Source organism: Rhinoderma darwinii, chromosome 1 (genome assembly GCF_050947455.1).
Source record: "Rhinoderma darwinii isolate aRhiDar2 chromosome 1, aRhiDar2.hap1, whole genome shotgun sequence".
NCBI lineage: Eukaryota > Metazoa > Chordata > Amphibia > Anura > Rhinodermatidae > Rhinoderma > Rhinoderma darwinii.
This window is the reverse complement of record NC_134687.1, coordinates 275,328,559-275,346,328: the sequence shown is the minus strand read 5'-3', so window position 1 is coordinate 275,346,328 and position 17,770 is coordinate 275,328,559. Positions and strand designations below refer to the sequence as shown.

The following is a 17,770-nucleotide window of genomic DNA, read 5'->3' as shown; positions in this document are numbered from 1 at the left end:
TCGTTTAGATTTTGTTTCACAATCGATTAAAAAGGACTATGGATTAAAGCATTTAATGTCAATGGACATTCTAAGCTGAATGTCCCTGCTCTCGTCAGATCGCAGAAGTTACACAGCTTAAGACCTCGCTAGTACCAGTGTGGGAGACTGTCTGGGAATCCGAGGTGCGGTTGACTTTTTATTATGTTGTTTAGATTTTGTTTCACAATAGATTAAATAGGACTATGGATTAAGGCTTTTAATGTCAATGGCCATTCTAAGCTGGATGTGCCTGCTCTGGTCAGAACGCAGAAGTTACACAGCTTAAGGCCTCGCTAGTACCATTGTGGGAGACTGTCTGGGAATCCGTGGTGCGGTTGACATTTTTATTGTGTCGTTTAGATTTTGTTTCACAATCGATTAAAAAGGACTATGGATTAAAGCCTTTAATGTCAATGGCCATTCTAAGCTGAATGTCCCTGCTCTTGTTAGATCGCAGAAGTTACACAGCTTAACGCCTCGCTAGTACCAGTGTGGGAGACTGTCTGGGAATCCGTGGTGCGGTTGACTTTTTATTATGTCGTTTAGATTTTGTTTCACAATAGATTAAATAGGACTATGGATTAAAGCATTTAACGTCAATGGCCATTCTAAGCTGAATGTGCCTGCTCTCGTCGAGATCGCAGAAGTTACACAGCTTAAGGCCTCGCTAGTACCAGTGTGGGAGACTGTCTGGGAATCCGTGGTGCGGTTGAATTTTTATTATGTCGTTTAGATTTTGTTTCACAATCGATTAAAAAGGACTATGGATTAAAGCATTTAATGTCAATGGCCATTCTAAGCTGAATGTCCCTACTCTCGTCAGATCGCAGAAGTTACACAGCTTAAGGCTTCGCTAGTACCAGTGTGGGAGACTGTCTGGGAATCCGTGGTGCGGTTGCCTTTTTATTATGTCGTTTAGATTTTGTTTCACAATCGATTAAAAAGGACTATGGATTAAAGGATTAAAGCATTTAATGTCAATGGCCATTCTAAGCTGAATGTGCCTGCTCTCGTCAGATCGCAGAAGTTACACAGCTTAAGGCCTCGCTAGTACCAGTGTGGGAGACTGTCTGGGAATCCGTAGTGCGGTTGACTTTTTATTATGTCGTTTAGATTTTGTTTCACAATCGATTAAAAAGGACTATGGATTAAAGCATTTAATGTCAATGGCCATTCTAAGCTGAATGTGCCTGCTCTCGTCAGATCGCAGAAGTTACACAGCTTAAGGCCTCGCTAGTACCAGTTTGGGAGACTGTCTGGGAATCCGTGGTGCGGTTGACTTTTTATTATGGCGTTTAGATTTTGTTTCACAATCGATTAAAAAGGACTATGGATTAAAGCATTTAATGTCAATGGCCATTCTAAGCTGAATGTGCCTGCTCTCGTTAGATCACAGAAATTACACAGCTTAAGGCCTCGCTAGTACCAGTGTGGGAGACTGTCTGGGAATCCGTGGTGCGGTTGACTTCTTATTATGTCGTTTAGATTTTGTTTCACAATAGATTAAATAGGACTATGGATTAAAGCATTTATCGTCAATGGCCATTCTAAGCTGAATGTGCATGCTCTCGTCAGAACGCAGAAGTTACACAGCTTAAGGCCTCGCTAGTACCAGTGTGGGAGACTGTCTGGGAATCCGTGGTGCGGTTGACTTTTTATTATGTTGTTTAGCTTTTGTTTCACAATAGATTAAATAGGACTATGGATTAAGGCTTTTAACGTCAATGGCCATTCTAAGCTGAATGTGCCTGCTCTCGTCAGATCGCAGAAGTTACACAGCTTAAGCCCTCGCTAGTACCAGTGTGGGAGATTGTCTGGGAATCCGTGGTGCGGTTGACTTTTTATTATGTCGTTTAGATTTTGTTTCACAATCGATTAAATAGGACTATGGATTAAAGCATTTAACGTCAATGGCCATTCTAAGCTGAATGTGCATGCTCTCGTCAGATCGCAGAAGTTACACAGCTTAAGGCCTCGCTAGTACCAGTGTGGGAGACTGTCTGGGAATCCGTGGTGCGGTTGAATTTTTATTATGTCGTTTAGATTTTGTTTCACAATCGATTAAAAAGGACTATGGATTAAGCCATTTAATGTCAATGCCCATTCTAAGCTGAATGTCCATGCTCTCGTCAGATCGCAGAAGTTACACAGCTTAATGCCTCGCTAGTACCAGTGTGGGAGACTGTCTGTGAATCCGTGGTGCGGTTGACTTTTTATTATGTCGTTTAGATTTTGTTTCACAATCGATTAAAAAGGACTATGGATTAAAGCATTTAATGTCAATGGCCATTCTAAGCTGAATGTGCCTGCTCTCGTCAGATCGCAGAAGTTACACAGCTTAAGGCCTCGCTAGTACCAGTGTGGGAGACTTTCTGGGAATCCGTGGTGTGGTTGACTTTTTATTATGTCGTTTAGATTTTGTTTCACAATCGATTAAAAAGGACTATGGATTAAAGCATTTAATGTCAATGGCCATTCTAAGCTGAATGTGCCTGCTCTCGTCAGATCGCAGAAGTTACACAGCTTAAGGCCTCGCTAGTACCAGTGTGGGAGACTGTCTGGGAATCCGTGGTGTGGTTGACTTTTTATTATGTCGTTTAGATTTTGTTTCACAATCGATTAAAAAGGACTATGGATTAAAGCATTTAATGTCAATGGCCATTCTAAGCTGAATGTGCCTGCTCTCGTCAGATCGCAGAAGTTACACAGCTTAAGGCCTCGCTAGTACCAGTGTGGGAGACTGTCTGGGAATCCGTGGTGCGGCTGACTTTTTATTATGTCGTTTAGATTTTGTTTCACAATAGATTAAATAGGACTATGGATTAAAGCATTTAACGTCAATGGCCATTCTAAGCTCAATGTGCCTGCTCTCGTCAGAACGCAGCAGTTACACAGCTTAAGGCCTCGCTAGTACCAGTGTGGGAGACTGTCTTGGAATCCGTGGCGCGGTTGAATTTTTATTATGTCGTTTAGATTTTGTTTCACAATCGATTAAAAAGGACTATGGATTAAAGCATTTAATGTCAATGGACATTCTAAGCTGAATGTCCCTGCTCTCGTCAGATCGCAGAAGTTACACAGCTTAAGACCTCGCTAGTACCATTGTGGGAGACTGTCTGGGAATCCGTGGTGCGGTTGACTTTTTATTATGTTGTTTAGATTTTGTTTCACAATAGATTAAATAGGACTATGGATTAAGGCTTTTAATGTCAATGGCCATTCTAAGCTGTATGTGCCTGCTCTGGTCAGAACGCAGCAGTTACACAGCTTAACGCCTCGCTAGTACCAGTGTGGGAGACTGTCTGGGAATCCGTGGTGCGGTTGACTTTTTATTATGTCGTTTAGATTTTGTTTCACAATAGATTAAATAGGACTATGGATTAAAGCATTTAACGTCAATGGCTATTCTAAGCTGAATGTGCCTCCTCTCGTCAGATCGCAGAAGTTACACAGCTTAAGGCCTCGCTAGTACCAGTGTGGGAGACTGTCTGGGAATCCGTGGTGCGGTTGAATTTTTATTATGTCGTTTAGATTTTGTTTCACAATCGATTAAAAAGGACTATGGATTAAAGCATTTAATGTCAATGGCCATTCTAAGCTGAATGTGCCTGCTCTCGTCAGATCGCAGAAGTTACACAGCTTAAGGCCTCGCTAGTACCAGTGTGGGAGACTGTCTGGGAATCCGTAGTGCGGTTGACTTTTTATTATGTCGTTTAGATTTTGTTTCACAATCGATTAAAAAGGACTATGGATTAAAGCATTCAATGTCAATGGTCATTCTAAGCGGAATGTGCCTGCTCTCGTCAGATCGCAGAAGTTACACAGCTTAAGGCCTCGCTAGTACCAGTGTGGGAGACTGTCTGGGAATCCGTGGTGCGGTTGACTTCTTATTATGTTGTTTAGCTTTTTTTTCACAATAAATTAAATAGGACTATGGATTAAGGCTTTTAATGTCAATGGCCATTCTAAGCTGAATGTGCCTGCTCTCGTCAGATCGCAGAAGTTACACAGCTTAAGGCCGCGCTAGTACCAGTGTGGGAGACTGTCTGGGAATCCGTGGTGTGGTTAACTTTTTATTATGTCGTTTAGATTTTGTTTCACAATCGATTAAAAAGGACTATGGATTAAAGCATTTGATGTCAATGGCCATTCTAAGCTGAATGTGCAAGCTCTCGTTAGATTGCAGAAGTTACACAGCTTAACGCCTCGCTAGTACCAGTGTGGGAGACTGTCTGGGAATCCGTGGTGCGGTTGACTTTTTATTATGTCGTTTACATTTTGTTTCACAATAGATTAAATAGGACTATGGAGTAAAGCATTTAACGTCAATGGCCATTCTAAGCTGAATGTGCCTGCTCTCGTCAGATCGCAGAAGTTACACAGCTTAAGGCCTCGCTAGTACCAGTGTGGGAGACTGTCTGGGAATCCGTGGTGTGGTTGAATTTTTATTATGTCGTTTAGATTTTGTTTCACAATCGATTAAAAAGGACTATGGATTAAAGCATTTGATGTCAATGGCCATTCTAAGCTGAATGTCCCTTCTCTCGTCAGATCACAGAAGTTACACAGCTTAAGGCCTCGCTAGTACCAGTGTGGGAGACTGTCTGGGAATCCGTGGTGCGGTTGACTTTATATTATGTTGTTTAGATTTTGTTTCACAATCGATTAAAAAGGACTATGGATTAAAGCATTTAATGTCTATGGCCATTCTAAGCTGAATGTGCCTGCTCTCGTCAGATCGCAGAAGTTACACAGCTTAAGGCCTCGCTAGTACCAGTGTGGGAGACTGTCTGGGAATCCGTGGTGCGGCTGACTTTTTATTATGTCGTTTAGATTTTGTTTCACAATAGATTAAATAGGACTATGGATTAAAGCATTTAACGTCAATGGCCATTCTAAGCTCAATGTGCCTGCTCTCGTCAGAACGCAGCAGTTACACAGCTTAAGGCCTCGCTAGTACCAGTGTGGGAGACTGTCTTGGAATCCGTGGTGCGGTTGAATTTTTATTATGTCGTTTAGATTTTGTTTCACAATCGATTAAAAAGGACTATGGATTAAAGCATTTAATGTCAATGGACATTCTAAGCTGAATGTCCCTGCTCTCGTCAGATCGCAGAAGTTACACAGCTTAAGACCTCGCTAGTACCAGTGTGGGAGACTGTCTGGGAATCCGTGGTGCGGTTGACTTTTTATTATGTTGTTTAGATTTTGTTTCACAATAGATTAAATAGGACTATGGATTAAGGCTTTTAATGTCAATGGCCATTCTAAGCTGAATGTGCCTGCTCTGGTCAGAACGCAGAAGTTACACAGCTTAAGGCCTCGCTAGTACCAGTGTGGGAGACTGTCTGGGAATCCGTGGTGCGGTTGACATTTTTATTGTGTCGTTTAGATTTTGTTTCACAATCGATTAAAAAGGACTTGGATTAAAGCATTTAATGTCAATGGCCATTCTAAGATGAATTACCCTGCTCTCGTCAGATCGCAGAAGTTACACAGCTTAAGGCCTCGCTAGTACCAGTGTGGGAGACTGTCTGGGTATCCGTGGTGCAGTTGAATTTTTATTATGTCGTTTAGATTTTGTTTCACAATCGATTAAAAAGGACTATGGATTAAAGCATTTAATGTCAATGGCCATTCTAAGCTGAATGTCCCTGCTCTCGTCAGATCGTAGAAGTTACAAAGCTTAAGCCCTCGCTAGTACCAGTGTGGGAGACTGTCTGGGAATCCGTGGTGCGGTTGACTTTTTATTATGTCGTTTAGATTTTGTTTCACAATAGATTAAATAGGACTATGGATTAAGGCTTTTAATGTCAATGGCCATTCTAAGCTAAATGTGCCTGCTCTCGTCAGATCGCAGAAGTTACACAGCTTAAGTCCTCGCTAGTACCAGTGTGGGAGACTGTCTGGGAATCCGTGGTGCGGTTGACTTTTTATTATGTCGTTTAGATTTTGTTTCACAATCGATTAAAAAGGACTATGGATTAAAGCATTTAATGTCAATGGCCATTCTAAGCTGGATGTGCCTGCTCTCGTTAGAACGCAGAAGTTACACAGCTTAACGCCTCGCTAGTACCAGTGTGGGAGACTGTCTGGGAATCCGTGGTGCGGTTGAATTTTTATTATGTCGTTTAGATTTTGTTTCACAATCGATTAAAAAGGACTATGGATTAAAGCACTTAATGTCAATGGCCATTCTAAGCTGAATGTCCCTGCTCTCGTCAGATCGCAGACGTTACACAGCTTAAGGCCTCGCTAGTACCAGTGTGGGAGACTGTCTGGGAATCCGTGGTGCAGTTGACTTTTTATTATGTCGTTTAGATTTTGTTTCACAATCGATTAAAAAGGACTATGGATTAAAGCATTTAATGTCAATGGCCATTCTAAGCTGAATGTGCCTGCTCTCGTCAGATCGCAGAAGTTACACAGCTTAAGGCCTCGCTAGTACCAGTGTGGGAGACTGTCTGGGAATCCGTGGTGCGGTTGAATTTTTATTATGTCGTTTAGATTTTGTTTCACAATCGATTAAAAAGGACTATGGATTAAAGCTTTTAATGTCAATGGCCATTCTAAGCTGAATGTGCCTGCTCTCGTCAGATCGCAGAAGTTACACAGCTTAAAGCCTCGCTAGTACCAGTGTGGGAGACTGTCTGGGAATCCGTGGTGCGGTTGACTTTTTATTATGTCGTTTAGATTTTGTTTCACAATAGATTAAATAGGACTATGGATTAAATCATTTAACGTCAATGGCCATTCTAAGCTGAATGTGCCTGCTCTCGTCAGATCGCAGAAGTTACACAGCTTAAGGCCTCGCTAGTACCAGTGTGGGAGACTGTCTGGGAATCCGTGGTGCGGTTGAAATTTTTTTATGTCGTTTAGATTTTGTTTCACAATCGATTAAAAAGGACTATGGATTACAGCATTTAATGTCAATGGCCATTCTAAGCTGAATGTCCCTGCTCTCGTCAGATCGCAGAAGTTACACAGCTTAATGCCTCGCTAGTACCAGTGTGGGAGACTGTCTGGGAATCCGTGGTGCGGCAGACTTTTTATTATGTCGTTTAGATTTTGTTTCACAATCGATTAAAAAGGACTATGGATTAAAGCATTTAATGTCAATGGCCATTCTAAGCTGAATGTGCCTGCTCTCGTCAGATCGCAGAAGTTACACAGCTTAAGGCCTCGCTAGTACCAGTGTGGGAGACTGTCTGGGAATCCGTGATGCGGTTGAATTTTTATTATGTCGTTTAGATTTTGTTTCACAATCGATTAAAAAGGACTATGGATTAAAGCATTTAAAGTCAATGGCCATTCTAAGCTGGATGTGCCTGCTCTCGTTAGATCGCAGAAGTTACACAGCTTAACGCCTCGCTAGTACCAGTGTGGGAGACTGTCTGGGAATCCGTGGTGCGGTTGAATTTTTATTATGTAGTTTAGATTTTGTTTCACAATCGATTAAAAAGGACTATGGATTAAAGCATTTAATGTCAATGGCCATTCTAAGATGAATTTCCCTGCTCTCGTCAGATCGCAGAAGTTACACAGCTTAAGGCCTCGCTAGTACCAGTGTGGGAGACTGTCTGGGTATCCGTGGTGCGGTTGAATTTTTATTATGTCGTTTAGATTTTGTTTCACAATCGATTAAAAAGGACTATGGATTAAAGCATTTAATGTCAATGGCCATTCTAAGCTGAATGTCCCTGCTCTCGTCAGATCGTAGAAGTTACAAAGCTTAAGGCCTCGCTAGTACCAGTGTGGGAGACTGTCTGGGAATCCGTGGTGCGGTTGACTTTTTATTATGTCGTTTAGATTTTGTTTCACAATAGATTAAATAGGACTATGGATTAAGGCTTTTAATGTCAATGGCCATTCTAAGCTGAATGTGCCTGCTCTCGTCAGATCGCAGAAGTTACACAGCTTAAGTCCTCGCTAGTACCAGTGTGGGAGACTGTCTGGGAATCCGTGGTGCGGTTGCCTTTTTATTATGTCGTTTAGATTTTGTTTCACAATCGATTAAAAAGGACTATGGATTAAAGCATTTAATGTCAATGGCCATTCTAAGCTGGATGTGCCTGCTCTCGTTAGAACGCAGAAGTTACACAGCTTAACGCCTCGCTAGTACCAGTGTGGGAGACTGTCTGGGAATCCGTGGTGTGGTTGACTTTTTATTATGTCGTTTAGATTTTGTTTCACAATAGATTAAATAGGACTATGGATTAAAGCATTTAACGTCAATTGCCATTCTAAGCTGAATGTGCCTGCTCTCGTCAGATCGCAGAAGTTACACAGCTTAAGGCCTCGCTAGAACCAGTGTGGGAGACTGTCTGGGAATCAGTGGTGCGGTTCACTTTTTATTATGTCGTTTAGATTTTGTTTCACAATCGATTAAAAAGGACTATGGATTAAAGCATTTAATGTCAATGGCCATTCTAAGATGAATTTCCCTGCTCTCGTCAGATCGCAGAAGTTACACAGCTTAAGGCCTCGCTAGTACCAGTGTGGGAGACTGTCTGGGAATCCGTGGTGCGGTTGACTTTTTATTATGTCGTTTAGATTTTGTTTCACAATAGATTAAATAGGACTATGGATTAAGGCTTTTAATGTCAATGGCCATTCTAAGCTGAATGTGCCTGCTCTCATCAGATCGCAGAAGTTACACAGCTTAAGTCCTCGCTAGTACCAGTGTGGGAGACTGTCTGGGAATCCGTGGTGCGGTTGACTTTTTATTACGTCGTTTAGATTTTGTTTCACAATCGATTAAAAAGGACTATGGATTAAAGCATTTAATGTCAATGGCCATTCTAAGCTGGATGTGCCTGCTCTCGTTAGAACGCAGAAGTTACACAGCTTAACGCCTCGCTAGTACCAGTGTGGGAGACTGTCTGGGAATCCGTGGTGTGGTTGACTTTTTATTATGTCGTTTAGATTTTGTTTCACAATAGATTAAATAGGACTATGGATTAAAGCATTTAACGTCAATGGCCATTCTAAGCTGAATGTGCCTGCTCTCGTCAGATCGCAGAAGTTACACAGCTTAAGGCCTCGCTAGTACCATTGTGGGAGACTGTCTGGGAATCCGTGGTGCGGTTGAATTTTTATTATGTCGTTTAGATTTTGTTTCACAATCGATTAAAAAGGACTATGGATTAAAGCATTTAATGTCAATGGCCATTCTAAGCTGAATGTCCCTGCTCTCGTCAGATCGCAGAAGTTACACAGCTTAAGGCCTCGCTAGTACCAGTGTGGGAGACTGTCTGGGAATCCGTGGTGCGGTTGACTTTTTATTATGTCGTTTAGATTTTGTTTCACAATCGATTAAAAAGGACTATGGATTAAAGCATTTAATGTCAATGGCCATTCTAAGCTGAATGTGCCTGCTCTCGTCAGATAGCAGAAGTTACACAGCTTAAGGCCTCACTAGTACCAGTGTGGGAGACTGTCTGGGAATCCGTGGTGCGGTTGAATTTTTATTATGTCGTTTAGATTTTGTTTCACAATCGATTAAAAAGGACTATGGATTAAAGCTTTTAATGTCAATGGCCATTCTAAGCTGAATGTGCCTGCTCTCGTCAGATCGCAGAAGTTACACAGCTTAAAGCCTCGCTAGTACCAGTGTGGGAGACTGTCTGGGAATCCGTGGTGCGTCAGACTTTTTATTATGTCGTTTAGATTTTGTTTCACAATCGATTAAAAAGGACTATGGATTAAAGCATTTAATGTCAATGGCCATTCTAAGCTGAATGTGCCTGCTCTCGTCAGATCGCAGAAGTTACACAGCTTAAGGCCTCGCTAGTACCAGTGTGGGAGACTGTCTGGGAATCCGTGATGCGGTTGAATTTTTATTATGTCGTTTAGATTTTGTTTCACAATCGATTAAAAAGGACTATGGATTAAAGCATTTAATGTCAATGGCCATTCTAAGCTGAATGTCCCTGCTCTCGTCGGATCGCAGAAGTTACACAGCTTAAGGCCTCGCTAGTACCAGTGCGGGAGACTGTCTGGGAATCCGTGGTGCGGTTGACTTTTTATTATGTTGTTTAGATTTTGTTTCACAATAGATTAAATAGGACTATGGATTAAGTCTTTTAATGTCAAAGGCCATTCTAAGCTGAATGTGCTTCCTCTCGTCAGATCGCAGAAGTTACACAGCTTAAGGCCTCGCTAGTACCAGTGTGGGAGACTGTCTGGGAAACCGTGGTGCGGTTGACTTTTTATTATGTCGTTTAGATTTTGTTTCACAATCGATTAAAAAGGACTATGGATTAAAGCATTTAATGTCAATGGCCATTCTAAGCTGGATGTGCCTGCTCTCGTTAGATCGCAGAAGTTACACAGCTTAACGCCTCGCTAGTACCAGTGTGGGAGACTGTCTGGGAATCCGTGGTGCGGTTGACTTTTTATTATGTCGTTTAGATTTTGTTTCACAATAGATTAAATAGGACTATGGATTAAAGCATTTAACGTCAATGGCCATTCTAAGCTGAATGTGCCTGCTCTCGTCAGATCGCAGAAGTTACACAGCTTAAGGCCTCGCTAGAACCAGTGTGGGAGACTGTCTGGGAATCAGTGGTGCGGTTCACTTTTTATTATGTCGTTTAGATTTTGTTTCACAATCGATTAAAAAGGACTATGGATTAAAGTATTTAATGTCAATGGCCATTCTAAGCTGAATGTGCCTGCTTTTGTCAGATCGCAGAAGTTACACAGCTTAAGGCCTCGCTAGTACCAGTGTGGGAGACTGTCTGGGAATCCGTGGTGCGGTTGACTTTTTATTATGTCGTTTAGATTTTGTTTCACAATATATTAAATAGGACTATGGATTAAAGCGTTTAACGTCAATGGCCATTCTAAGCTGAATGTGCCTGCTCTTGTCAGAACGCAGAAGTTACACAGCTTAAGGCCTCGCTAGTACCAGTGTGGGAGACTGTCTGGGAATCCGTGGTGCGGTTGAATTTTTATTATGTCGTTTAGATTTTGTTTCACAATCGATTAAAAAGGACTATGGATTAAAGCATTTAATGTCAATGGCCATTCTAAGCTGAATGTCCCTGCTCTCGTCAGATCGCAGAAGTTACACAGCTTAAGTCCTCGCTAGTACCAGTGTGGGAGACCGTCTGGGAATCCGTGGTGCGGTTGACTTTTTATTATGTCGTTTAGATTTTGTTTCACAATAGATTAAATAGGACTATGGATTAAAGCATTTAACGTCAATGGCCATTCTAAGCTGAATGTGCCTGCTCTCGTCAGATCGCAGAAGTTACACAGCTTAAGGCCTCGCTAGTACCAGTGTGGGAGACTGTCTGGGAATCTGTGGTGCGGTTGACTTTTTATTATGCCGTTTAGATTTTGTTTCACAATCGATTAAAAAGGACTATGGATTAAAGTATTTAATGTCAATGGCCATTCTAAGCTGAATGTGCCTGCTTTCGTCAGATCGCAGAAGTTACACAGCTTAAGGCCTCGCTAGTACCAGTGTGGGAGACTGTCTGGGAATCCGTGGTGCGGTTGACTTTTTATTATGTCGTTTAGATTTTGTTTCACAATCGATTAAAAAGGACTATGGATTAAAGTATTTAATGTCAATGGCCATTCTAAGCTGAATGTGCCTGCTTTCGTCAGATCGCAGAAGTTACACAGCTTAAGGCCTCGCTAGTACCAGTGTGGGAGACTGTCTGGGAATCCGTGGTGCGGTTGACTTTTTATTATGTCGTTTAGATTTTGTTTCACAATAGATTAAATAGGACTATGGATTAAAGCATTTAACGTCAATGGCCATTCTAAGCTGAATGTGCCTGCTCTTGTCAGAACGCAGAAGTTACACAGCTTAATGCCTCGCTAGTAGCAGTGTGGGAGACTGTCTGGGAATCCGTGGTACGGTTGACTTTTTATTATGTTGTTTAGATTTTGTTTCACAATAGATTAAATAGGACTATGGATTAAGGCTTTTAATGTCAATGGCCATTCTAAGCTGAATGTGCCTGCTCTCGTCAGATCGCAGAAGTTACACAGCTTAAGGCCTCGCTAGTACCAGTGTGGGAGACTGTCTGGGAATCCGTGGTGCGGTTGACTTTTTATTATGTCGTTTAGATTTTGTTTCACAATCGATTAAAAAGGACTATGGATTAAAGCATCTAATGTCAATGGCCATTCTAAGCTGAATGTCCCTGCTCTCGTCAGATCGCAGAAGTTACACAGCTTAAGGCCTCGCTAGTACCAGTGTGGGAGACTGTCTGGGAATCCGTGGTGCGGTTGACTTTTTATTATGTCGTTTAGATTTTGTTTCACAATCGATTAAAAAGGACTATGGATTAAAGCATTTAATGTCAATGGCCATTCTAAGCTGGATGTGCCTGCTCTCGTTAGATCGCAGAAGTTACGCAGCTTAACGCCTCGCTAGTACCAGTGTGGGAGACTGTCTGGGAATCCGTGATGCGGTTGACTTTTTATTATGTCGTTTAGATTTTGTTTCACAATCGATTAAAAAGGACTATGGATTAAAGCATTTAATGTCAATGGCCATTCTAAGCTGAATGTGCCTGCCCTCGTCAGATCGCAGAAGTTACACAGCTTAAGGCCTCGCTAGTACCAGTGTGGGAGACTGTCTGGGAATCTGTGGTACGGTTGACTTTTTATTATGTTGTTTAGATTTTGTTTCACAATAGATTAAATAGGACTATGGATTAAGGCTTTTGATGTCAATGGCCATTCTAAGCTGAATGTGCCTGCTCTCGTCAGATCGCAGAAGTTACACAGCTTAAGGCCTCGCTAGTACCAGTGTGGGAGACTGTCTGGGAATCCGTGGTGCGGTTGACTTTTTATTATGTCGTTTAGATTTTGTTTCACAATCGATTAAAAAGGACTATGGATTAAAGCATTTAAAGTCAATGGCCATTCTAAGCTGAATGTGCCTGCTCTCGTTACATCGCAGAAGTTACGCAGCTTAACGCCTCGCTAGTACCAGTGTGGGAGACTGTCTGGGAATCCGTGGTGCGGTTGACTTTTTATTATGTCGTTTAGATTTTGTTTCACAATAGATTAAATAGGACTATGGATTAAAGCATTTAACGTCAATGGCCATTCTAAGCTGAATGTGCCTGCTCTCGTCAGATCGCAGAAGTTACACAGCTTAAGGCCTCGCTAGTACCAGTGTGGGAGACTGTCTGGGAATCCGTGGTGCGGTTGAATTTTTATTATGTAGTTTAGATTTTGTTTCACAATCGATTAAAAAGGACTATGGATTAAAGCATTTAACCCCTTTAGGACACAGCCTGTTTTGGCCTTGTGGACACAGCCTATTTTTTCAAATCTGACATGTGTCACTTTATGTGGTAATAACTCCGGAATGCTTTTACCTATCCAAGCGATTCTGAGATTGTTTTCTCGTGACATATTGTACTTTATGTTAGTGAAAAAATTTGGTCGATAAATTCAATATTTATTTGTGAAAAACTTCAAATTTTAGCAAAAATTTGCAAAAATTTGCATTTTTCTAAATTTAAATGTATTTGCTTGTGAAACAGATAGTAATACCACACAAAATAGTTACTAGTTAACATCCCCTATATGTCTACTTTATGTTTGCATCATTTTTTTTCACGTACTTTTATTTTTCTAGGACGTTACAAGGCTTAGAACTTTAGCAGCAATTTCTCATATTTTCAATAAAATTTCAAAAGGCTATTTTTTCAGGGACCAGTTCAGTTCTGAAGTGGCTTTGAGGGCCTTATATATTAGAAAGTCCCCATAAATCACCCCATTTTGAAAACTGCACCCCTCAAGGTATTCAAAACCACATTCAGAAAATATTTTAACCCTTTAGGCGTTTCACAGGAATTAAGGCAAAGTAGAGGTGAAATTTACAAATTTCATTTTTTTTGCCGAAATTCATTTGTAATAAAAAAAAATCTGTAACACAGAAGGTTTTACCAGGGAAACGCAACTCAATATTTATTGCCCAGATTCTGCAGATTTTAGAAATATCCAACATGTGGCCCTAGTGTCCTAATGGACTGAAACACAGGCCTCAGAAGCAAAGGAGCAGCTAGTGGATTTCGGGGCCTCCTTTTTTTAGGAATATATTTTAGGCACCATGTCAGGTTTGAGGCGGTCTTGTGGTACCTAAACAGCCGAAACCCCTCCAAAGTGACCCCATTTTGGAAACTACACCCCTCAAGGCATTTTTCTAGGGGTATAGATAGCATATTGACCCCACAGTTTTTTTGCAGAATTTAGTGGAATTAGTCTGTGAAGATGAAAATCACCTATTTTTCTGTGGAAACATAGAATTTTTTCATTTTTACAAGGAATAAAAGGAGAAAAAGCACCCCAAAATTTGTAAAGCAATTTCTCCCGATTACGGCAATACCCCATATGTGGTCGTAAACTGATGTTTGGACCCACAGCAGGGCTCAGGAGGGAAGGAGCGCCTTTTGGATTTTGGAGCGCAGATTTTGCTGGATTGGTTTTCAGTGCCATGTCGGGTTTGCAACGCCCCGGAGGGACCAAAACAGTGTAAACCCCCCAAAAGTGACCCCATTTTGGAATCTACACCCCTCAAGGAATTTTTCTAGGGGTATAGTGAGATTTTGGCCCCTCAGGATCTTTTTTAGAGCTAAGGTGACCAAAAAACAGCGATTTTGGCGCTTTAAATTCTTTATTTATTACAGCGTTCACCGTGCGCAATAAATTACGTTTTAATTTATTCTGCCGGTCGGTACGATTATGGCGATACCATATGTGTATAGATTTTTTTACGTTTTGCAGCGTTTGCACAATAAAATTAAGTTTCTATAAAATAATTTATTTTCTGGGACACGCTATTTTGAGCCGTAACGTTTTTATTTTTTCGTCAAAAAAGCTGTGGGAGGTCTTGTTTTTTGCGGGACGGGTTGTAGTTTTTATTGGTACCATTTTGGGGTAAATGCGACTTTTTGATCACTTTTTATTCTATATCTTGGGAGGGGTGGTGACCAAAAAATAGCGATGCTGACAGTTTTCCGTTTATTTTGTTTGCGGCGTTCACCGTGCGGAAAAATTAACATTATAGTTTCATAGATTGGGTCGTTACGAACGCGGCGATACCAAATATGTGTACTTTTTTTTTAACGTTTTCATTTTTTCCCTATAATAAATGACTTATTATAGGAAAACAAAACCTTTTATTTTTACACTTTTATAAAACATTTTTATTAACTTTTTTTTACTTTTTACACTTTATATTTTTGTTTATTAACTTTTCTTTTACTTTTTACACTTTCTTTTTTGACCTGCAGCTCTGATCGCTGCTAGAATACATTACAAAACCTAGGTAGTGTAATGTATTCCAACTGTCATTGTGACGTCACAGTCACTCTGACAGTTGGTCTACGAGGATCAACAGAGGCTGATCCTCATAGGCTGACATACATGGCAGACCTGGGGGCCGTTGTCTGGCCCCCGGGTGCCATCACAAGCATCAGAAGCCCCCACGATTGCATGGGGGCTGCTGATGCGCTACAAACCCGCTACATGCGGAGATCGCAATCGAGCCCCGCATGTAACGGGTTAATTGCCGAAATCAGCGGCGATGAGCCGCTGATCGGCAACACTGGAGAGTGTCAGCTGTCGGGGACAGCTGATCTCCAAGTTCCCGATGCACACTGTCGCCGACAGTGTGCATCGGGAACGGCACAGTGACTTTCTGTCACTCTGACAGGAAGCCTATCAGGACCAGCCGAAGGTTGGTCCTGATGGGCTTCTGTCCATGGCAGACCCGGAAGCCATTGTTTGGCTTCCGTTTGCCATACTAACTATCGGCAGACCCCGCGATTTCGGACGGGGGTCTGCCGATATGTTAGAAACCCCTAAAATTCGGCGATTGCACCCGATCGCCGAATTTAAGGGGTTAATGCGCCGAAATCAGCGGCAAAGGACCGCTGGCCGGCAAGAGGGGAGTGTCAGCTGTCGGCGACAGCTGACCTCCTGGTTCCCGGTGCACACTGTCGCCGACAGTGTGCACCGGGATTAACTCAGTAACTGTACGTCCTCGTGCGGGAAGTAACTTCCCGCAACGACGTACAGTTACGTCCTGGTGCGGGTAGGGGTTAATGTCAATGGCCATTCTAAGATGAATTTCCCTGCTCTCGTCAGATCGCAGAAGTTACACAGCTTAAGGCCTCGCTAGTTCCAGTGTGGGAGACTGTCTGGGAATCCGTGGTGCGGTTGACTTTTTATTATGTCGTTTAGATTTTGTTTCACAATCGATTAAAAAGGACTATGGATTAAAGCATTTAATGTCAATGGCCATTCTAAGCTGAATGTGCCTGCTCTCGTCAGATCGCAGAAGTTACACAGCTTAAGGCCTCGCTAGTACCAGTGTGGGAGACTGTCTGGGAATCCGTGGTGAAGTTGACTTTTTATTATGTCGTTTAGATTTTGTTTCACAATAGATTAAATAGGACTATGGAGTAAAGCATTTAACGTCAATGGCCATTCTAAGCTGAATGTGCCTGCTCTCGTCAGAACGCAGAAGTTACACAGCTTAAGGCCTCGCTAGTACCAGTGTGGGAGACTGTCTGGGAATCCGTGGTGCGGTTGAATTTTTATTATGTCGTTTAGATTTTGTTTCACAATCGATTAAAAAGTACTATGGATTAAAGCATTTAATGTCAATGGCCATTCTAAGCTGAATGTCCCTGCTCTCGTCAGATCGCAGAAGTTACAAAGCTTAAGGCCTCGCTAGTACCAGTGTGGGAGACTGTCTGGGAATCGGTGGTGCGGTTGACTTTTTATTATGTTGTTTCGATTTTGTTTCACAATAGATTAAATAGGACTATGGATTAAGGCTTTTAATGTCAATGGCCATTCTAAGCTGAATGTGCCTGCTCTCGTCAGATCGCAGAAGTTACACAGCTTAAGTCCTCGCTAGTACCAGTGTGGGAGACTGTCTGGGAATCCGTGGTGCGGTTGACTTTTTATTATGTCGTTTAGATTTTGTTTCACAATCGATTAAAAAGGACTATGGATTAAAGCATTTAATGGCAATGGCCATTCTAAGCTGGATGTGCCTGCTCTCGTTAGAACGCAGAAGTTACACAGCTTAACGCCTCGCTAGTACCAGTGTGGGAGACTGTCTGGGAATCCGTGGTGCGATTGACTTTTTATTATGTCGTTTAGATTTTGTTTCACAATAGATTAAATAGGACTATGGATTAAAACATTTAACGTCAATGGCCATTCTAAGCTGAATGTGCCTGCTCTCGTCAGATCGCAGAAGTTACACAGCTTAAGGCCTCGCTAGTACCATTGTGGGAGACTGTCTGGGAATCCGTGGTGCGGTTGAATTTTTATTATGTCGTTTAGATTTTGTTTCACAATCGATTAAAAAGGACTATGGATTAAAGCATTTAATGTCAATGGCCATTCTAAGCTGAATGTCCCTGCTCTCGTCAGATCGCAGAAGTTACACAGCTTAAGGCCTCGCTAGTACCAGTGTGGGAGACTGTCTGGGAATCCGTGGTGCGGTTGACTTTTTATTATGTCGTTTAGATTTTGTTTCACAATCGATTAAAAAGGACTATGGATTAAAGCATTTAATGTCAATGGCCATTCTAAGCTGAATGTGCCTGCTCTCGTCAGATCGCAGAAGTTACACAGCTTAAGCCCTCGCTAGTACCAGTGTGGGAGACTGTCTGGGAATCCGTGGTGCGGTTGAATTTTTATTATGTCGTTTAGATTTTGTTTCACAATCGATTAAAAAGGACTATGGATT

General features: G+C 41.8%; 62 pseudogenes; all 62 read left to right on the top strand.

The window, feature by feature from the left end:
* Window positions 1-57: 57 nt before the first annotated feature.
* On the top strand, window positions 58-176 carry LOC142686996 (5S ribosomal RNA; annotated as a pseudogene).
* A 67-nt stretch (window positions 177-243) lies between these two features.
* LOC142738227 (5S ribosomal RNA) lies at window positions 244-362 on the top strand (annotated as a pseudogene).
* Window positions 363-616: 254 nt separating this feature from the next.
* On the top strand, window positions 617-736 carry LOC142674421 (5S ribosomal RNA; annotated as a pseudogene).
* A 67-nt stretch (window positions 737-803) lies between these two features.
* Window positions 804-922, top strand: LOC142711306 (5S ribosomal RNA; annotated as a pseudogene).
* A 75-nt stretch (window positions 923-997) lies between these two features.
* On the top strand, window positions 998-1,116 carry LOC142737617 (5S ribosomal RNA; annotated as a pseudogene).
* A 67-nt stretch (window positions 1,117-1,183) lies between these two features.
* Window positions 1,184-1,302, top strand: LOC142724743 (5S ribosomal RNA; annotated as a pseudogene).
* Window positions 1,303-1,369: 67 nt separating this feature from the next.
* Window positions 1,370-1,488, top strand: LOC142737699 (5S ribosomal RNA; annotated as a pseudogene).
* Window positions 1,489-1,555: 67 nt separating this feature from the next.
* LOC142736110 (5S ribosomal RNA) lies at window positions 1,556-1,674 on the top strand (annotated as a pseudogene).
* A 67-nt stretch (window positions 1,675-1,741) lies between these two features.
* On the top strand, window positions 1,742-1,860 carry LOC142685517 (5S ribosomal RNA; annotated as a pseudogene).
* Window positions 1,861-1,927: 67 nt separating this feature from the next.
* On the top strand, window positions 1,928-2,046 carry LOC142687188 (5S ribosomal RNA; annotated as a pseudogene).
* Window positions 2,047-2,299: 253 nt separating this feature from the next.
* LOC142729486 (5S ribosomal RNA) lies at window positions 2,300-2,418 on the top strand (annotated as a pseudogene).
* Window positions 2,419-2,485: 67 nt separating this feature from the next.
* LOC142733561 (5S ribosomal RNA) lies at window positions 2,486-2,604 on the top strand (annotated as a pseudogene).
* Window positions 2,605-2,671: 67 nt separating this feature from the next.
* On the top strand, window positions 2,672-2,790 carry LOC142737030 (5S ribosomal RNA; annotated as a pseudogene).
* Window positions 2,791-3,043: 253 nt separating this feature from the next.
* On the top strand, window positions 3,044-3,162 carry LOC142694108 (5S ribosomal RNA; annotated as a pseudogene).
* A 439-nt stretch (window positions 3,163-3,601) lies between these two features.
* On the top strand, window positions 3,602-3,720 carry LOC142737616 (5S ribosomal RNA; annotated as a pseudogene).
* A 67-nt stretch (window positions 3,721-3,787) lies between these two features.
* On the top strand, window positions 3,788-3,906 carry LOC142738104 (5S ribosomal RNA; annotated as a pseudogene).
* A 67-nt stretch (window positions 3,907-3,973) lies between these two features.
* LOC142665454 (5S ribosomal RNA) lies at window positions 3,974-4,092 on the top strand (annotated as a pseudogene).
* A 253-nt stretch (window positions 4,093-4,345) lies between these two features.
* On the top strand, window positions 4,346-4,464 carry LOC142666545 (5S ribosomal RNA; annotated as a pseudogene).
* Window positions 4,465-4,717: 253 nt separating this feature from the next.
* LOC142668688 (5S ribosomal RNA) lies at window positions 4,718-4,836 on the top strand (annotated as a pseudogene).
* Window positions 4,837-4,903: 67 nt separating this feature from the next.
* LOC142708722 (5S ribosomal RNA) lies at window positions 4,904-5,022 on the top strand (annotated as a pseudogene).
* Window positions 5,023-5,089: 67 nt separating this feature from the next.
* On the top strand, window positions 5,090-5,208 carry LOC142688140 (5S ribosomal RNA; annotated as a pseudogene).
* A 67-nt stretch (window positions 5,209-5,275) lies between these two features.
* On the top strand, window positions 5,276-5,394 carry LOC142737450 (5S ribosomal RNA; annotated as a pseudogene).
* A 439-nt stretch (window positions 5,395-5,833) lies between these two features.
* LOC142684102 (5S ribosomal RNA) lies at window positions 5,834-5,952 on the top strand (annotated as a pseudogene).
* Window positions 5,953-6,019: 67 nt separating this feature from the next.
* LOC142700139 (5S ribosomal RNA) lies at window positions 6,020-6,138 on the top strand (annotated as a pseudogene).
* Window positions 6,139-6,205: 67 nt separating this feature from the next.
* On the top strand, window positions 6,206-6,324 carry LOC142737438 (5S ribosomal RNA; annotated as a pseudogene).
* A 67-nt stretch (window positions 6,325-6,391) lies between these two features.
* LOC142736687 (5S ribosomal RNA) lies at window positions 6,392-6,510 on the top strand (annotated as a pseudogene).
* Window positions 6,511-6,577: 67 nt separating this feature from the next.
* On the top strand, window positions 6,578-6,696 carry LOC142737996 (5S ribosomal RNA; annotated as a pseudogene).
* Window positions 6,697-6,763: 67 nt separating this feature from the next.
* On the top strand, window positions 6,764-6,882 carry LOC142737429 (5S ribosomal RNA; annotated as a pseudogene).
* Window positions 6,883-7,135: 253 nt separating this feature from the next.
* Window positions 7,136-7,254, top strand: LOC142692795 (5S ribosomal RNA; annotated as a pseudogene).
* Window positions 7,255-7,321: 67 nt separating this feature from the next.
* Window positions 7,322-7,440, top strand: LOC142708471 (5S ribosomal RNA; annotated as a pseudogene).
* Window positions 7,441-7,693: 253 nt separating this feature from the next.
* On the top strand, window positions 7,694-7,812 carry LOC142695380 (5S ribosomal RNA; annotated as a pseudogene).
* A 67-nt stretch (window positions 7,813-7,879) lies between these two features.
* LOC142671827 (5S ribosomal RNA) lies at window positions 7,880-7,998 on the top strand (annotated as a pseudogene).
* Window positions 7,999-8,065: 67 nt separating this feature from the next.
* On the top strand, window positions 8,066-8,184 carry LOC142689831 (5S ribosomal RNA; annotated as a pseudogene).
* A 253-nt stretch (window positions 8,185-8,437) lies between these two features.
* On the top strand, window positions 8,438-8,556 carry LOC142682603 (5S ribosomal RNA; annotated as a pseudogene).
* A 67-nt stretch (window positions 8,557-8,623) lies between these two features.
* On the top strand, window positions 8,624-8,742 carry LOC142735701 (5S ribosomal RNA; annotated as a pseudogene).
* A 67-nt stretch (window positions 8,743-8,809) lies between these two features.
* LOC142689820 (5S ribosomal RNA) lies at window positions 8,810-8,928 on the top strand (annotated as a pseudogene).
* A 67-nt stretch (window positions 8,929-8,995) lies between these two features.
* Window positions 8,996-9,114, top strand: LOC142737500 (5S ribosomal RNA; annotated as a pseudogene).
* A 67-nt stretch (window positions 9,115-9,181) lies between these two features.
* Window positions 9,182-9,300, top strand: LOC142728488 (5S ribosomal RNA; annotated as a pseudogene).
* A 67-nt stretch (window positions 9,301-9,367) lies between these two features.
* On the top strand, window positions 9,368-9,486 carry LOC142693655 (5S ribosomal RNA; annotated as a pseudogene).
* A 253-nt stretch (window positions 9,487-9,739) lies between these two features.
* Window positions 9,740-9,858, top strand: LOC142692784 (5S ribosomal RNA; annotated as a pseudogene).
* Window positions 9,859-9,925: 67 nt separating this feature from the next.
* Window positions 9,926-10,044, top strand: LOC142670721 (5S ribosomal RNA; annotated as a pseudogene).
* Window positions 10,045-10,297: 253 nt separating this feature from the next.
* Window positions 10,298-10,416, top strand: LOC142682251 (5S ribosomal RNA; annotated as a pseudogene).
* A 253-nt stretch (window positions 10,417-10,669) lies between these two features.
* Window positions 10,670-10,788, top strand: LOC142676597 (5S ribosomal RNA; annotated as a pseudogene).
* A 67-nt stretch (window positions 10,789-10,855) lies between these two features.
* Window positions 10,856-10,974, top strand: LOC142671771 (5S ribosomal RNA; annotated as a pseudogene).
* A 67-nt stretch (window positions 10,975-11,041) lies between these two features.
* Window positions 11,042-11,160, top strand: LOC142731929 (5S ribosomal RNA; annotated as a pseudogene).
* A 67-nt stretch (window positions 11,161-11,227) lies between these two features.
* Window positions 11,228-11,346, top strand: LOC142730207 (5S ribosomal RNA; annotated as a pseudogene).
* Window positions 11,347-11,413: 67 nt separating this feature from the next.
* Window positions 11,414-11,532, top strand: LOC142735926 (5S ribosomal RNA; annotated as a pseudogene).
* Window positions 11,533-11,599: 67 nt separating this feature from the next.
* Window positions 11,600-11,718, top strand: LOC142735925 (5S ribosomal RNA; annotated as a pseudogene).
* Window positions 11,719-11,971: 253 nt separating this feature from the next.
* Window positions 11,972-12,090, top strand: LOC142715087 (5S ribosomal RNA; annotated as a pseudogene).
* Window positions 12,091-12,157: 67 nt separating this feature from the next.
* On the top strand, window positions 12,158-12,276 carry LOC142728477 (5S ribosomal RNA; annotated as a pseudogene).
* A 67-nt stretch (window positions 12,277-12,343) lies between these two features.
* On the top strand, window positions 12,344-12,462 carry LOC142707508 (5S ribosomal RNA; annotated as a pseudogene).
* Window positions 12,463-12,529: 67 nt separating this feature from the next.
* Window positions 12,530-12,648, top strand: LOC142690019 (5S ribosomal RNA; annotated as a pseudogene).
* A 67-nt stretch (window positions 12,649-12,715) lies between these two features.
* LOC142715076 (5S ribosomal RNA) lies at window positions 12,716-12,834 on the top strand (annotated as a pseudogene).
* Window positions 12,835-13,087: 253 nt separating this feature from the next.
* Window positions 13,088-13,206, top strand: LOC142736686 (5S ribosomal RNA; annotated as a pseudogene).
* A 3,088-nt stretch (window positions 13,207-16,294) lies between these two features.
* Window positions 16,295-16,413, top strand: LOC142737801 (5S ribosomal RNA; annotated as a pseudogene).
* Window positions 16,414-16,480: 67 nt separating this feature from the next.
* Window positions 16,481-16,599, top strand: LOC142735475 (5S ribosomal RNA; annotated as a pseudogene).
* A 67-nt stretch (window positions 16,600-16,666) lies between these two features.
* On the top strand, window positions 16,667-16,785 carry LOC142695092 (5S ribosomal RNA; annotated as a pseudogene).
* A 67-nt stretch (window positions 16,786-16,852) lies between these two features.
* On the top strand, window positions 16,853-16,971 carry LOC142736922 (5S ribosomal RNA; annotated as a pseudogene).
* A 67-nt stretch (window positions 16,972-17,038) lies between these two features.
* LOC142698657 (5S ribosomal RNA) lies at window positions 17,039-17,157 on the top strand (annotated as a pseudogene).
* A 67-nt stretch (window positions 17,158-17,224) lies between these two features.
* LOC142737499 (5S ribosomal RNA) lies at window positions 17,225-17,343 on the top strand (annotated as a pseudogene).
* A 67-nt stretch (window positions 17,344-17,410) lies between these two features.
* Window positions 17,411-17,529, top strand: LOC142728466 (5S ribosomal RNA; annotated as a pseudogene).
* Window positions 17,530-17,596: 67 nt separating this feature from the next.
* Window positions 17,597-17,715, top strand: LOC142689787 (5S ribosomal RNA; annotated as a pseudogene).
* Window positions 17,716-17,770: the final 55 nt, after the last annotated feature.